The following is a 14,012-nucleotide window of genomic DNA, read 5'->3' on the forward strand; positions in this document are numbered from 1 at the left end:
GTGTGCTATGAGAGACACCATTTCACAGAGAGGTAATAGACATTAAAAGAAGATTAATATCTGCTCACTTGACCTGTCAGTAAGTGGTAGAGCCAGCACAGGAACCAAGATCTGGCTATCCAAGTTCTTAATATCTCTGCAAGGCTGCCTTGCCCCTCTGTCCCTCCATTTTCCTCCCACACTCACTCCAGTCCCTTCTGCTATCCTTGTCTTCTCCCCGAGCCCTAGAGGGTAAACTCTATAACTAACCATTTATATTAGTTTAGAGAGAGAATAATTGTAGTGTATGTGAAATTCATTCACACTGCACTGTTACCTCAACCAGGCACTTGAATTTTTAAAATTTTATTGAGGTATAATTTACATATCATAAAATTCACCCATTTAAAGAATACAGTTCAATGACTTTTCATGTTTATTGAGTTATACAACCATCCCCATAATCCAGTTTTAGAATATTTTCCTCAACCCAATAAATTTCCTCATGCTGATTTACAGTATATTCATGTTCCCACCTTCAGCCCCGGACAACTACTAACCTTTTTGTCTCTATAGATCTTTCTTTCTCTTTCTTTCTTTCTTTTTTCTTTCTTTCTTTCTTCTTTGCTTTCTTTCTTTCTTTTTCTTTCTTTCTTTCTTTTCTTTCTTTCTCCTTTCTCTCTCCTTCCTTCCTTCCTTCTTTTCCTTCCTTCTTTTCCTTCCTTCTTTTCCTTCCTTCCTCCCTCCCTCCCTCCTTCTCTCCCTCCCTCTCTCTCTGTCTTGCTTGCCTGCTTCAGGGTCTCATTCTGTCACCCAAGCTGGAGTACAGAGACAGGATCACAGCTCATTACAGCCTTGACCTAGCTGGGTTCAGGTGATCCTCCCACCTCAGCCTTCTGAGTAGTTGGGACACTACAGATGCATACCACCACGCCTGGCTAATTTTTCTATTCTTTTGTAGAAACAAGTTTTACCATGTTGCCCAGGCTGCTTTCAAACTCCTGGGCAATCCACCTGCCTGGGCCTCCAAAAGTGCTGGGATTACAGGCGCGAGCCACCATTTCCGGCCTAGATTTGTCTTTGTAGGATAAATGAAATCATACAGTATGTAACATTTTGTATCTGGCTCCTTTCACTTAGCACAATTATTCCTGAGATGTTGTAGCAGTTTCTGCTCATTCCTTTAATTGCTGAATAGTATTCTATTGTGGATATACCACATTTCATCTGTCCAAATGATAAACAAATGATAGTTGATGGACATTTGGGTTGCTTCCACTTTTTGACTATTACAAATAATGCTGCTATGAGCATTGGTGTGTGAGTCTTTGTGTGGGCACATATTTTCATTTTTCTTGAATAAATATCCAGGAGTGGATGCTGGGTCATATGGTAAGTTTATGTTTAACTTTTTAAGAAACAGCCTCATTGCATTTAAACCTCATATCTGAATGTGAATTTAAAGTCTTTTTCCTCAACTAAGCAAGCATCAGTAAGCAATGGAGAGGTTCATAAAGTTGGAGGGAATTTTAGGGGAACTATGATTTCTTTCTTAAAGGGCATTTGTAAAGTGCCTCTGTGTATTAGTCTGTTTTCACACTGCTATAAAGAATTACCTGAGACTGGGTAATTTATAAAGAAAGAGGTTTAATTGACTCACAGTTCCACATGGCTGGGGAGGCCTCAGGAAACCTACAATCATGGTGGAAGGCAAAGGGGAGCCAAGCATGTCTTACACGACAGCAGGAGAGAGAGAGAAGAGGGAAGTGCCACACTTTTAAACCATCAGATGTCATGAGAACTCACTCACTGACATGAGAACAGCAAGGGGGAAGCCTGTCCCCAAGATCCAATCACCTACCCCCAGGCCCATCCTCTGACATAGACAAGGGGATTACATTTCTTTTTTCCTTCTCTATTTTTTTTTTTTTTGAGACAGAGTCTCATTCTGTCTCCCAGGCTGAAGTACAGTGGCACGATCTCGTCTCACTGCAACCTCTGCATCCTGGGTTCAAGTGATTCTCCTGGCTCAGCCTCCTGAGTAGCTAGGACTACAGGCATGCGCCACCGTGCTCCGCTTTTTTTTTCTTTTTTAGTAGACACAGGGTTTCACCATGTTGGTCAGGCTGGTCTTGAACTCCTGACCTCAGATGATCCACCCACCTCGGCCTCCCAAAGTGCTGGGATTACAGGGGTGAGCCGTCACACCCAACCCACAAAGTTTTAAAGATTAAATTTGAATGTTTATAGGTTGGTCATTCATTCTCCATTTTACCCACATTTCCCCCACTTGGTATTGACTAACATAACAAAGTTAGAGGATTCACACTATGACTTCAAAACTTACTGTCAAGTCACAGCAATTAAGACAGTGTGGTATTGGCCAGGCGCGGTGGCTGACGCCTGTAATCCTGGCACTTTGGGAGGCCACGGCAGGCGGATCATGAGGTCAGGAGATCAAGACCATCTTGGCTAACATGGTGAAACCCCGTCTCTACTAAAAATACAAAAAAATTAGGCGGGCATTGTGGCAGGCACCTGCAGTCTCAGCTACTCGGGAGGCTGAGGCAGGAGAATGGCGTGAACCTGGGAGGTGGAGCTTGCAGTGAGCCGAGATCGCGCCACTGCACTCCAGCCTGGGCGACAGAGCGAGACTCTGTCTCAAAAAAAAAAAAAAAAAAAAAAGAAAGAAAGACAGTGTGGTATTTGGTGAACATGTAGATCAATGGAAATGAATAGAGAGACCAGAAACAGATCCATTCTTATGTGGTCATTTGTATTTTAATGACAGTGCAAAGGCAATTTAATGGAGAAATAACAGCCTTTTCAAGAAATGGTATGAGAACTATTGGACACTCATATGCAAAAAACTTCACAGAAACTAAAAACACTGCTCTTCATAAACACTGTTGAGGAAGGGAAAAGAAAGCCATAGTCTGCAATTAAATATTTGCAAAACACATATCTCCTAAAGAACTGGTAACCACATTACATATCGAAATAATTCTTTTAAAAAACCCTCAATAATAAAGAAACAAATAGGCCGGGTGTGGCAGCTCAGGCCTGTAATCCCAGTACTTTGGGAAGCCGAGGCAGGTGGATTACTTGAGGTCAGGAGTTCAAGACCAGGCTGGCCATCATGGTGAAAGCCCATCTCTACTAAAATATATTTTTAAAAAAATTAGCTGGGCATGGTGGTGAGTGCCTGTAATCCCAGCTACTGGGGAGGCTGAGGCAGGAGAATCATTTGAACCTGGGAGGCAGAGGTTGCAGTGAGCTAAGATCGCGCCACTGCACTCCATCCTGAGCAACAGAGTGAGACTCTGTCAAAAAAAGAAAGAAACAAATAACCCAGTAAGAAAATGGCAAAAATTTGAACATACACTACACCAAAGATCATATACAGATGGCAAATAAGCACATTAAAAGATGCTAAGCATTATTGGACATTAGGGAAATGCAAATTAAAATCATAATGTGTTACCACTGCATCTATTAGAATGGCTTACTTTAAAAAAATAACAAAAACAACTTTCCATATCAAGTGCTGATGAAAATGCAAAGCAACTTAACGTTTTATGTATTTGGTGGGAATGCAAAATGTTATAGCCCCTTTGGAAAACAGGTTGGAATTTTCTAATAAAGTTAAACATAAGTTACCATATAACCCAAAAATCTCACTCTTAGATGTTTATCCAAGAGAAATAAAAACTTACGTTAACACAGAAAACTGTACATCAATGTTTCTAGTTGTTTTATTTATAATCACCAAAAACTGGAAACAAAACCAATGCCTGTCAGTTGCTGAGTGGGTATATAAACTGGGGATGCTACTCAGCAATAAAAGGGAACAGATTGGCTGGGTGCTGTGGCTCATGCCTGTAGTCTCAGCACTTTGGGAGGCTGAGGTGGGCGGATCACGAGGTCAAGAGATCGAGATCATCCTAGCCAACATGGTGAAACCCTATCTCCACTAAAAATACAAAAATTAGCTGGGCATGGTGGTGCGCGACTGTAGTCCCAGCTACTCGGGAGACTGAGGCAACAGAATCTCTTGAACCTGGGAGGCAGAGGTTGCAGTAAGCCGAGATCATGCCACTGTGCTACAGACTGGCGACAGAGTGACATTCTGTCTCAAAAAAAAAAAAAAAAAGATTTACTAATAAACATAAATAGATGAATCACAAACACATTATGCAAAGTGAAAGAACCCAGAGCCAAAAAGTTATATATTGTTTTATTCCATTTATATGACATTCTCAAAAAGGCAAAACCAAAGAAAAAAGATTGATGGCTACTGGGGATTAAAAGCAGGGCAAGAAGTTGAAAACCAAGGTGCATGAGACTTTTGGGTAGAGAAAGCTGTTCCATATCCTGATTGTAGTGATGGTTATGACTGTATGCGTTGAAACTCATAGGATTTTACAGTAAAAGTGATGAATTCTACTATGTGCAAATTATATCTCAACGAGCCTGAAAGAAAAGCCAATAGGGCCACTTTTGACATTAGCACTTATAAGATAATAACCTAAGCTAACCTAAAAATACGGGGAAAGTTTCTCTTCCTTTGGCTAATTATTAAGGATTCAATATGAGAAAAGGCAGCTCACCAAATTTAGCTTGTATAGAAGACTCTCAAAATTGTGGAGTATTCCTTTAGCACAAATCTAAATAAAGCTTTTCTGGTCATATTTATAGGCATGCTCACATTTTTACCTTGCTAATATAGCTCTTAAGAATATAATATCTTTTCAGTTTCCACATCAACTATGAGCATTTTTCATTTACGTTTTCTGGTGTGCATACAGTATAAATTCTGTTACATCACTTTACACCTTTTGTTGTTACTGACGGCAGCACTTGCAAATCATGTTTAATTTTGTTTGCCCAGAATAATGATGAAATGCTAAAAAATATATATTCTATTCACACTTCACACTCTTATAGTAACAGAAGAGTCTTAATGCACTTCTGTCCTCTGAGGTAGCTTGTGGTAAAACAGGAGAAACACTATGAATAATTAAAAATATGATATTTACTCCAGGAGAAAGATAAATCTTTGAAAAATCTCTGCCGGCAGAAAGCTTCACAATCAGGTACCATATCCTTATAAATAAATTGCCAGTCTTTTCAGGTGTCAAGGGATTTCACAGTCAGATATTAATGAGATAAAGATGCTCAACTTGATCATGAAGGGTGGGAAGAATGAGGACCAAGCTGCTTCTTGTTAATTCTTATCATTCTTCATTGTTAGCTAACAAGTAGGTAGCAGATGCCAGCACTGTGCCAAACCTACAGCTATAAAAGGGTAAGGCAGATCCTAGACTGAAGAGTTTATTCTGAAAGACTTGATTTCAAAATATTCAGACTTTAGGCAATTAACTCAGTTTTTCCTCATCATAGAGACAGATCTCTATGTCTTTTATGCAATTGGCCATTTGACCTATTTTTGTTTTTTATATTATTACAGAAAAACTCTATTCTCTAAGTGAGGAATTAAGGTCAATTGAAAGAAAAAAAAGAAGGGGTTTGTTAGTCAATCTGTGCAATCAATGGATATGGTGTTTGGCTGGGATTCAGTAGACCTGGGTTCCAGCTCCACTGTGACATTAACTAATGTGACTCTGCATAAGTCCACCTGCCTGGGGCCTCAGTTTTCTCATGTGCACAACGATGCATTTGAATTTGATAATCTCTAAAATCAACAATAGCTCTAAAACCATTGCTGATTCTTAATGCACCATCAATTTTTAAATTACTTGAAAACAATGTCTAAACCTATATTACATATAATTAAATCCTTGATAATTCAGAATGCATTTCAAAACACTGCATACTTTATAAAGTCATTACTGTGAACAGCCTAGCAAAGTTCTGGTTAAATAGAAGTTTCAGGCTAATGGAATCCTCATTAGATACGCTTTTACAAGTGTTTTTCACAAATATAAAATTCTAATTGTAATGAAAAATTTACCTTCATTTTAACAAAATAAAACCCAATTCTGTAATTAAGCAGGAAAGAAAGAGATGTAACTCGCTTATACATGGGTTGAGGTTGTTCACACACAGCATTCTGGCATTGTTGACCAGCCCAAACTCTTTCACTAATATGAAATGCAGACTATCCACTGGAGTTTACAAAAAATTTCGACAAGAGAGGATATTTGAGTACAGAGGTGCAATCTCAGCTCACCGCAACCTCCGCCTCCTGGGTTCAAGCAATTCTTCTGCCTTAGCCTCCCTAGTAGCTGGGACTACAGGGGTGCACAACCACACCCTGCTGATTTTTGTATATTTTGGAGAGATGGAGTTTTCCCATGTTGCCCAGGCTGGTCTCAAACTCTTTGGCCTCCCAAAGTGCTGGGATTACAGGTGTGAGCTACCATGCCCAGCCTTCAGACTTTTAATATAGTCAATTGATTTAGAAGCCAACAAATTAATTTTAAAAAACAGTGAATACAGTTAATCATCTTTAACATGGTTACGTGAATTGCAATTTGTGCTATTTGGATAAGGACCAAGTTTATATTTCCTTCTCTCATGTCTTCCTTCCTCTCAGCCTTCCTTCCCCCAAACATTTATTGAGTGGTTATTATACGAGACTCTGTAATCCCCTGATAGTAAAAAACATGCCAAACAAAAATCCAAACAAAATCCCTGCCATTAAGGAGGGTCACAATGTATGAGGCAAAACTTGGTTAAAAATGGGCCAGGCTTAGTGGCTCACACCCGTAATCTCAGCACTTTGAGAGGCCAAAGGATCTCTTGAGGCCAGGAGTTTGTGACCAGCCTGGGCAACATAGGGAGACCCCATATCTATAAAAAATAAAAATAATAATTAGCCAGGCATGGTGGCGCATGCCTGTAGTCTTAGCTATTTGACAGGCTGAGGTGAGAGGATCCCTTGAGCCTGGGAGGTCGAGGCTGCAGCGAGCTGTGAGTGCACCACTGCCCTCCGGGCTAAGCAGCAGAGCAAGACTTGTATCAAAAAAATAATGATAATGTGACAATTTAGTGATAAAGATGTATACAAATGTTACTAGAGGAGAATTTACTTATCTTGGCACTGTCTCACACACACGTACACATACACATACACACAGGTTTGTGTAAAATGACCATTCCATATCAAATTTCAAATAAGGCCTTTGAACCATTCTTAAGCATTTTGAAGCACTAGGTTTACATATAAATAGCATCATAACTCATTTGTTATTGAAAGCAGGTATGAACATTTATATTTTTTAAAATCCCTATGCTTTTATAGTTGCCATTAGTAGGAGAAATAGGAAAGAAGCAAAACCACATCTAAAAACTATTTTAGATGGAATGGTCATCTGGTTTTGGTGAAAATGAAGAGAGGAGGCTTTTTTCACATATCCTGGCTGGGGTACAAATTAGTGTAACCTTTCTGGAGGGCATTATAGCATGATTTGTCAGAAGGCTTAAAGATGTACATACTCGGATCTAGCAAATTTATGAAAAAACCGAGGAAGAAAGATTCAGCTTTGAGTGCATACACATTTAGGACTATTATGTCTTTTGGGTGAATTGACCCTTTTATCATTATGCAATGTCCTGATTTATTCCCAAGCACTGTGGACAGAGTAATATTCTGAAAGTCAGTTAGTGGAGGAACACAAATAAATGAAACACCTGTGATAAGAAGTGGAAATCTAGAAAATATATTCATTAACAGTGGAAACAGTTTATTGGATTCTGCTTGAGCCTGAGCAGGTACATGTTAATGATTACATGTATTTGTAGAAATGGCTTTCTATTGTTAATAGTCTGAGATGCATGACCTCTAATTAGGCATGAAACAAACAATAGTAAACTTTACACATTTTTCATAATCATATTAGGGGTTTATTGCCATATAAATTGTTTATGTAAAATCTATATGATTTATTACATAATCCCATTAGATACATTTTATTGCTTTCCTGTGGTTTTGTGCTTTGCCTTAATATTATGTTTGAGCACCCCTTGGAGTTTATATTAGAGCATTTAAAAATCATCAGTACTAAATAACCAAGCAGAATGCCTAGTACAAGAGAGAAACAAAGCTACATTGCCATCTTTAGATCAAATCTTCCTTACCTGATTATCTGGATATTCTGATGAGAATTAACTGAGCTCAAGGTTGTGCTGACACCTTGTGTCTAAATATATTTGAGAGAAATTTTGCAAAGTTGAAAGAATTCAAATATAAAACTGAATGTGTAGCTCTATCTACTTCACCATTCCTATGGTTTAAATTATTTTCTTGATTATGCTCGATCACCCATTTCACTTTCCATTTGCTACCATACTATGTGCTATTGTTTGGTGTTGCAATATAAAAAAAATTATGTTCGGTCGGGCGCAGTGGCTCACGCCTGTAATCCTAGCACTTTGGGAGGTCGAGGCAGGTGGATCACCTGAGGTCAGGAGTTCGAGACAAGCCTGGCCAACATGGTGAAACCCCGTCTCTACTAAAATTACAAAATTAGCTGAACATGGTGGTGGGCACCTGTAATCCCAGCCACTCGGGCAGCTGAGGCAGGAGAATCACTTGAACCCAGGAGGCAGAGGTTGCAGTGAGCCGAGATCGCGCCACTGCACTCCAACCTGGGAGACAGATTGAGACTCCATCTCAAAAAAAAAAAATTATGTTCCAAGTAATGTAATCATATTATAGCAGTAGATCTTTCTTTTTAAAATCAATATCCCATTGTCTTAGTAAGAAGATCTCTTTAAAACAAAAGGTGTTACATTTTTTTTTTTTTTTGCGTTTTCTGTCTCTCTTTAATTCATTAACTATTTAGGAAATAACCATTTTAAATGTTTATCTGTTGGTTTAGAAACTCATTGAAAGTAGAAACCACATCTTTTATTGTAATTATTTACAAAATTTAGCAAAGTTTTACATGTACATAGTTACTTTCGTAAAAAGGATTTTTTTAAAACCTAATATTTACTGAAAACTTACCATACGCCAGATGCTCATCCATGTATTTTACACACTTTATCCATAGTAAACAAGATTAATAACACATACAGCCTTCATGTGCAGGTTCCACTCATCAGTCCTCCATCAGGTACCAGAACCTGTATGTACCTTTCTGCCATATTTTGAGCCAGCCCAGAAGGATCAAAGAGGTCTGACCCATCTCTGTTTGAGGTCTTTGACACCATCTAAATCTTTGATGAGGATTCTATTCTCTAAATATTCTTGAAAATTCTTAAGAGAATATATATATATATATATATATCTGCAACTAGTACTTATCTGTATGTAGAGGGAGAATGACCAGGTCCTTCTGGAAGTTTCACTTTATACCTATTACCCACCTGATGCCCTCTTCCAAGATCATTGGTTGTTGGCTGAATTCAGTAGAACCCTGTCAGTGTCTTTGTGTCACTGAATTCATTGATCACGTGGTCATCAATAGCTGATGTGATGAAAGCTAGAATACTCTCTGTTTTGCTATTCTGAGACAGTTTCCTACAGCGAAGTGGCTTGTGCTCTGAAGAATAAGTCTTTAATGGTACAGATCTTTCAGTTCATAATTACATAGATACATTTGCCCCAAGATGGGATCAAGCATCAAGGAAAATTGGTTTGGGATGAATTTCTTTGCCAGCTGTAGGAAACAATAGCCCTTCCGTTAAACTTTAGGTCTTGGTGCTGAGTCTGCCTTGTGGGTTCAAACAAAACTCTACTAGTCAAATGCAGAAAACAGAACCTGTTGTTGCTATTGAGTGCTTGAAAAAAACTCTAGGCTAGTTTAGGAATGACTACAAAATGCACCACAAACTTGCTGCCATTGGACCTCCAGCCTCTGCCATGGTCTAGAAATCGTAGAATCAGGAATCTTTTGTGCTACGTTTTTTGACTCTAGAATCACTCTGCATTGTGACAATCAAGAAGCTACCAGCCAAACTGCAATGCTGCCTGTATTAGTTTTCTGTTGCTATTTACTATGGTTTGAATGTTTTAAATCTCTTCAAAATTTATATATTGAAACTTTATCCTCAATGTGATGGTATGAGAAGGCTTCTGGGAGGTGATTAACTCATGAAGGCTCTCCCTGCATGAATGGGACTAGTGCCCTTATAAAAGAGACCCCAGAGAGCTAGTTGGCTCCTTCTACCGTGTAAGGATGCAGTGAGAAGGTGCCATCCTTTAGGATTCAGGCCCTCACCAAATGTTCCCAGTACCTTGATTTGGATTTACCAGACTCCAGAACTGTGAGAAATAAATTTCTGTTGTCTATAAGTTACCCAGGCTAAGATATTTTGTTATCGCAGCTTTAGCAGACGAAAACGCTATGTAACAAAGTATCACAAACTTAGTGGCTTAAAACAACACCCATTTGTCAAGTCAAGGCACAGCTCAACTGGGTTCTCTGGTCAGGGTCTCACCAGGCTGAAATCAAGGAGTCATCTGGGACAATAATCTCATCTGTGGCTCGAGGTCCTCTTCCAAGCTCCCTGGCTGTTGGCAGAGTTCAGCTCCTTGCAGTTGTAGGGTTGAGGCTCCTGCTTGATTGCTGGCTGTCAACCTGAGCTGTTCTCAGCTCTAGAGGCTTCCTGCCATTCCCTGCCACAACAAGGCAGTTTGTTCCTTCAAGGTCAGCAGGAGAGTGTCTCTCTGACTTCTTTTAGGGACTCACCTGATTATCATGTCAGGCTTACACAGGATAATATCCATAACTTAAAGGCAACTGAAGAAGGACTCCAATTACGTCTGCAACACCCTTCACAGCAGCACCTAGATTAGTGTCTTATTCAATAACTGGGATACGGTGTGTACACCAGGGAAAGGAGATCTTAGAGGTCATCTTAGAATTCTGCCCACCACTGCATAGCACTAAATAGCATACTGCTATTTCAGATGCAAACTGTAGAACCTCTGTCTCTCTCTGCAATGTTGTATACCAGAAAAGGAGATGCCCCACGCCTTGTCTCTCCACTTACTAAACTTGGTTCACACCTCTAAACCCAACTGCAAGAGAGTGGAGGAAATACAGCTTTTAGCTTTAGGTTAAAGAAGCTTTAGGTTAAAAGAACCTTTCTCACCTCTGCAGTAATAAAATTAAGTTGAAATTGATGTGGAGCAAACCAATTCTTGCTATCTACAATATCCTTTATGATCAATTAAAGATGGTTGCAAATTCTTTGCTACTTCTCTCATTAAGAGATGAAGTCTAATTTTACTCCCTTTGAATCTGGGCTGGCTATGGTAACTTGTCTGACAAACAGAATGTGGCAGAAGTGACAGTCTAGGACTTCTGAAGCTAAATCATAAGAAGTTTTGCAGCTTCTGCCCAGGCCCCTGGTTACACTCATTCTTGGAGCCCTGAGCTACCAATTTAAAGTCTGACTACCTTGAAGACCTGTTGCGGGAAGTCAGGGACCCTGAATGGAGGGACCAGCTGGAGCAGTAGCAGAGGAACATGAATTATGAAAATGTCATGGACATTTATCAGTTCCCAAATAATACTTATATAATTTCTTATGCTTGTCTTTACTTTAATCTCTTAATCCTGTTATCTCTGTAAGCTGAGAATGTATGTCACCTCAGGACCACTGTGATAATTTTGTTAATTGTACAAATTGATTGTAAAACGTGTGTTTGAACAATATGAAATCAGTGCACCTTGAAAAAGAACAGAATCTAACAGTGATTTTTAGGGAACAAGGGAAGACAACCATAAGGTCTGATGGCCTGCAGGGTCGGGCAAAAAGAGCCATATTTTTCTTCTTGCAGAGAGCCTATAAATGGATGTGCAAGTAGGAGAGATATTGCTAAATTCTTTTCCTAGCAAGGAATATTAATATTAATACCCTGGGAAAGGAATGCATTCCTGGGGGTAGGTCTATAAACGGCTGCTCTGGGAGTGTCTGTCTTACGCGGTTGAGATAAGGACTGAGATACACCCTGGTCTCCTGCAGTACCCTTAGGCTTATTAGGGTAGGGAAAAACTCCACCCTGGTACATTTGTGGTCAGACCGGTTGTCTGCTCTCAAACCCTGTTTTCTGTTGTTTAAGATGTTTATCATGACAATACGTGCACAGCTGAACATATAGACCCTTATCAGTAGTTCTGTTTTGCCTTTTGTCCTTTTCCCTCAGAAGCATGTGATCTTTGTTCTGCTTTTTGCCTTTGAAGCATGTGATCTTTGTACCTACTCCCTGTTTTACACCCCCTCCCCTTTTGAAACCCTTAATAAAACTGTGCTGGTCTGAGACTCAGGCAGGCATCACGGTCCTACTGATACGTGATGTCACCCCGGCAGCCCAGCTGTAAAATTCCTCTCTTTGTACTCTTTATCTTTATTTCTCAGCCAGCCGACACTTATGGAAAATAGAAAGAACCTATGTTGAAATATTGGGGGCGGGTTCCCCCGATAAGGACCATACTATTAGAAACCTCAATATAGCTCATTTCCTGTTCTAGCACCCAGCAATTCAAGTCATAACAGTTGAGGCCCCAGACATTGCGGGGCAGAGGTGAACCGTCTCCATTTTGCAATGCCTGAATTCCAGATCCACGGATTTATGAGGGGAAAAAAAAAATGTTGTTTTGAGTAGTTATTTACACAGGGTAGATAACTGGAACAGAATTTGGTGCCAAGAGTGGGGTGCAATCTTAAGAAAATTTAAAACATACGATATTGGTTTGGGGACTAGGTAGCAGGTGGAAACTAGGCCTTAAGAAGACTATTTGTGAAATCTGTAATGGCCTTATGAGTGACGCCTTAGAGGACAGTAAGGAAATCGGAGGCTGGAAGAAAGGGCATTGTCATGTGCGTCTGTGTGAAGAGACCACCAAACAGGCTTTGTGTGAGCAACAGGGCTGTTTATTTCACCTGGGTGCAGGCAGGCTGAGTCCGAAAAGAGAGTCAGCAAAGGGTGGTGGGATTATCATTAGTTCTTATAGGTTTGGGATAAGTACATTCTTAAGGGTGGGGAAGAATATTACAAAGTACCTTCTTAAGGGCAGAGGGGGGAAGAATATTACAAAGTACCTTCTTAAGTGGGGGGAGAATATTACAAATTACCTTCTTAAGGGCGGGGGAGAATATATGTATCAGTTAGGGTGGGACATGAACAAATCACAATGGTAGAATGTCATCAGTTAAGGCTATTTTCACGTCTTTTGTGGATCTTCCATTGCTTCAGGCCATCTGGATGTACATGTGCAGGTCACAGGGGATATGATGGCTTAGCTTGGGCTCAGAGGCCTGACAGCCATGTGAGATATGTCCCAGCAGAACAGTTAGCCAAACTGTTGCTTGGAGTAATGAGGTAAAGAAAGATCTTGAGGATCTTGCTAAACAGATTTTCAGGCAGAATGCTGAAAGTGCTACTTGGCTTTTTCTAATAATTTTATTATTTATACAGTAAAATATGAGAAGTGAGGAAAAAATTAAAGATGGAACTGTTCACTTTTTGAGAACTTATAGGATATATTAAGAAGGAAGAACTTGTTCATTTGAAAATAAAAGTCACCAGCCCCATCTCTTTCAGAAAAATACTATCAAAGTAGGAAATGGCTTCAGAGCAAAGGAACTATTGATATAGGTCTGGTTGGGTTTCATAAATATTACAGACTAGTGGCTGCAATGAACCTTTGATTCTGTCCTCCCCTTTTTTGAATGGCTATGTTGATTGCAGTTACCCTATCCCTGTGTCACTACTGGATATTGGGTTTATAGACAAGGAAGATAACTTGCATCTTCATTTCATGGTCTTCAGATCAAGAGGAATTCTCCTCCCAAAGTGCTGGGATTACAGGCATGAGCCACTGTGCTCAGCCAACATAACAGTTTTTAGACCTCCAGGGCCACACATTCATTCAAAGCCTGAAGATGTTTGAGAGTTAGATTCTGCACCTTAAGTTTCTACGTGACATCAGTATTTGGCCACAAGCATAGGCTATTTCAGAAGAAACATGTAGAGTGGCATTTTCAGAGGGAGGAACCAGGAAGGGTATTTCTGCAATGTTGAGAAAAACTGATACATATATCCAGTCTTGAGT

Source organism: Pan paniscus, chromosome 1, assembly GCF_029289425.2.
Source record: "Pan paniscus chromosome 1, NHGRI_mPanPan1-v2.0_pri, whole genome shotgun sequence".
In the NCBI taxonomy this organism is placed as follows: domain Eukaryota; kingdom Metazoa; phylum Chordata; class Mammalia; order Primates; family Hominidae; genus Pan; species Pan paniscus.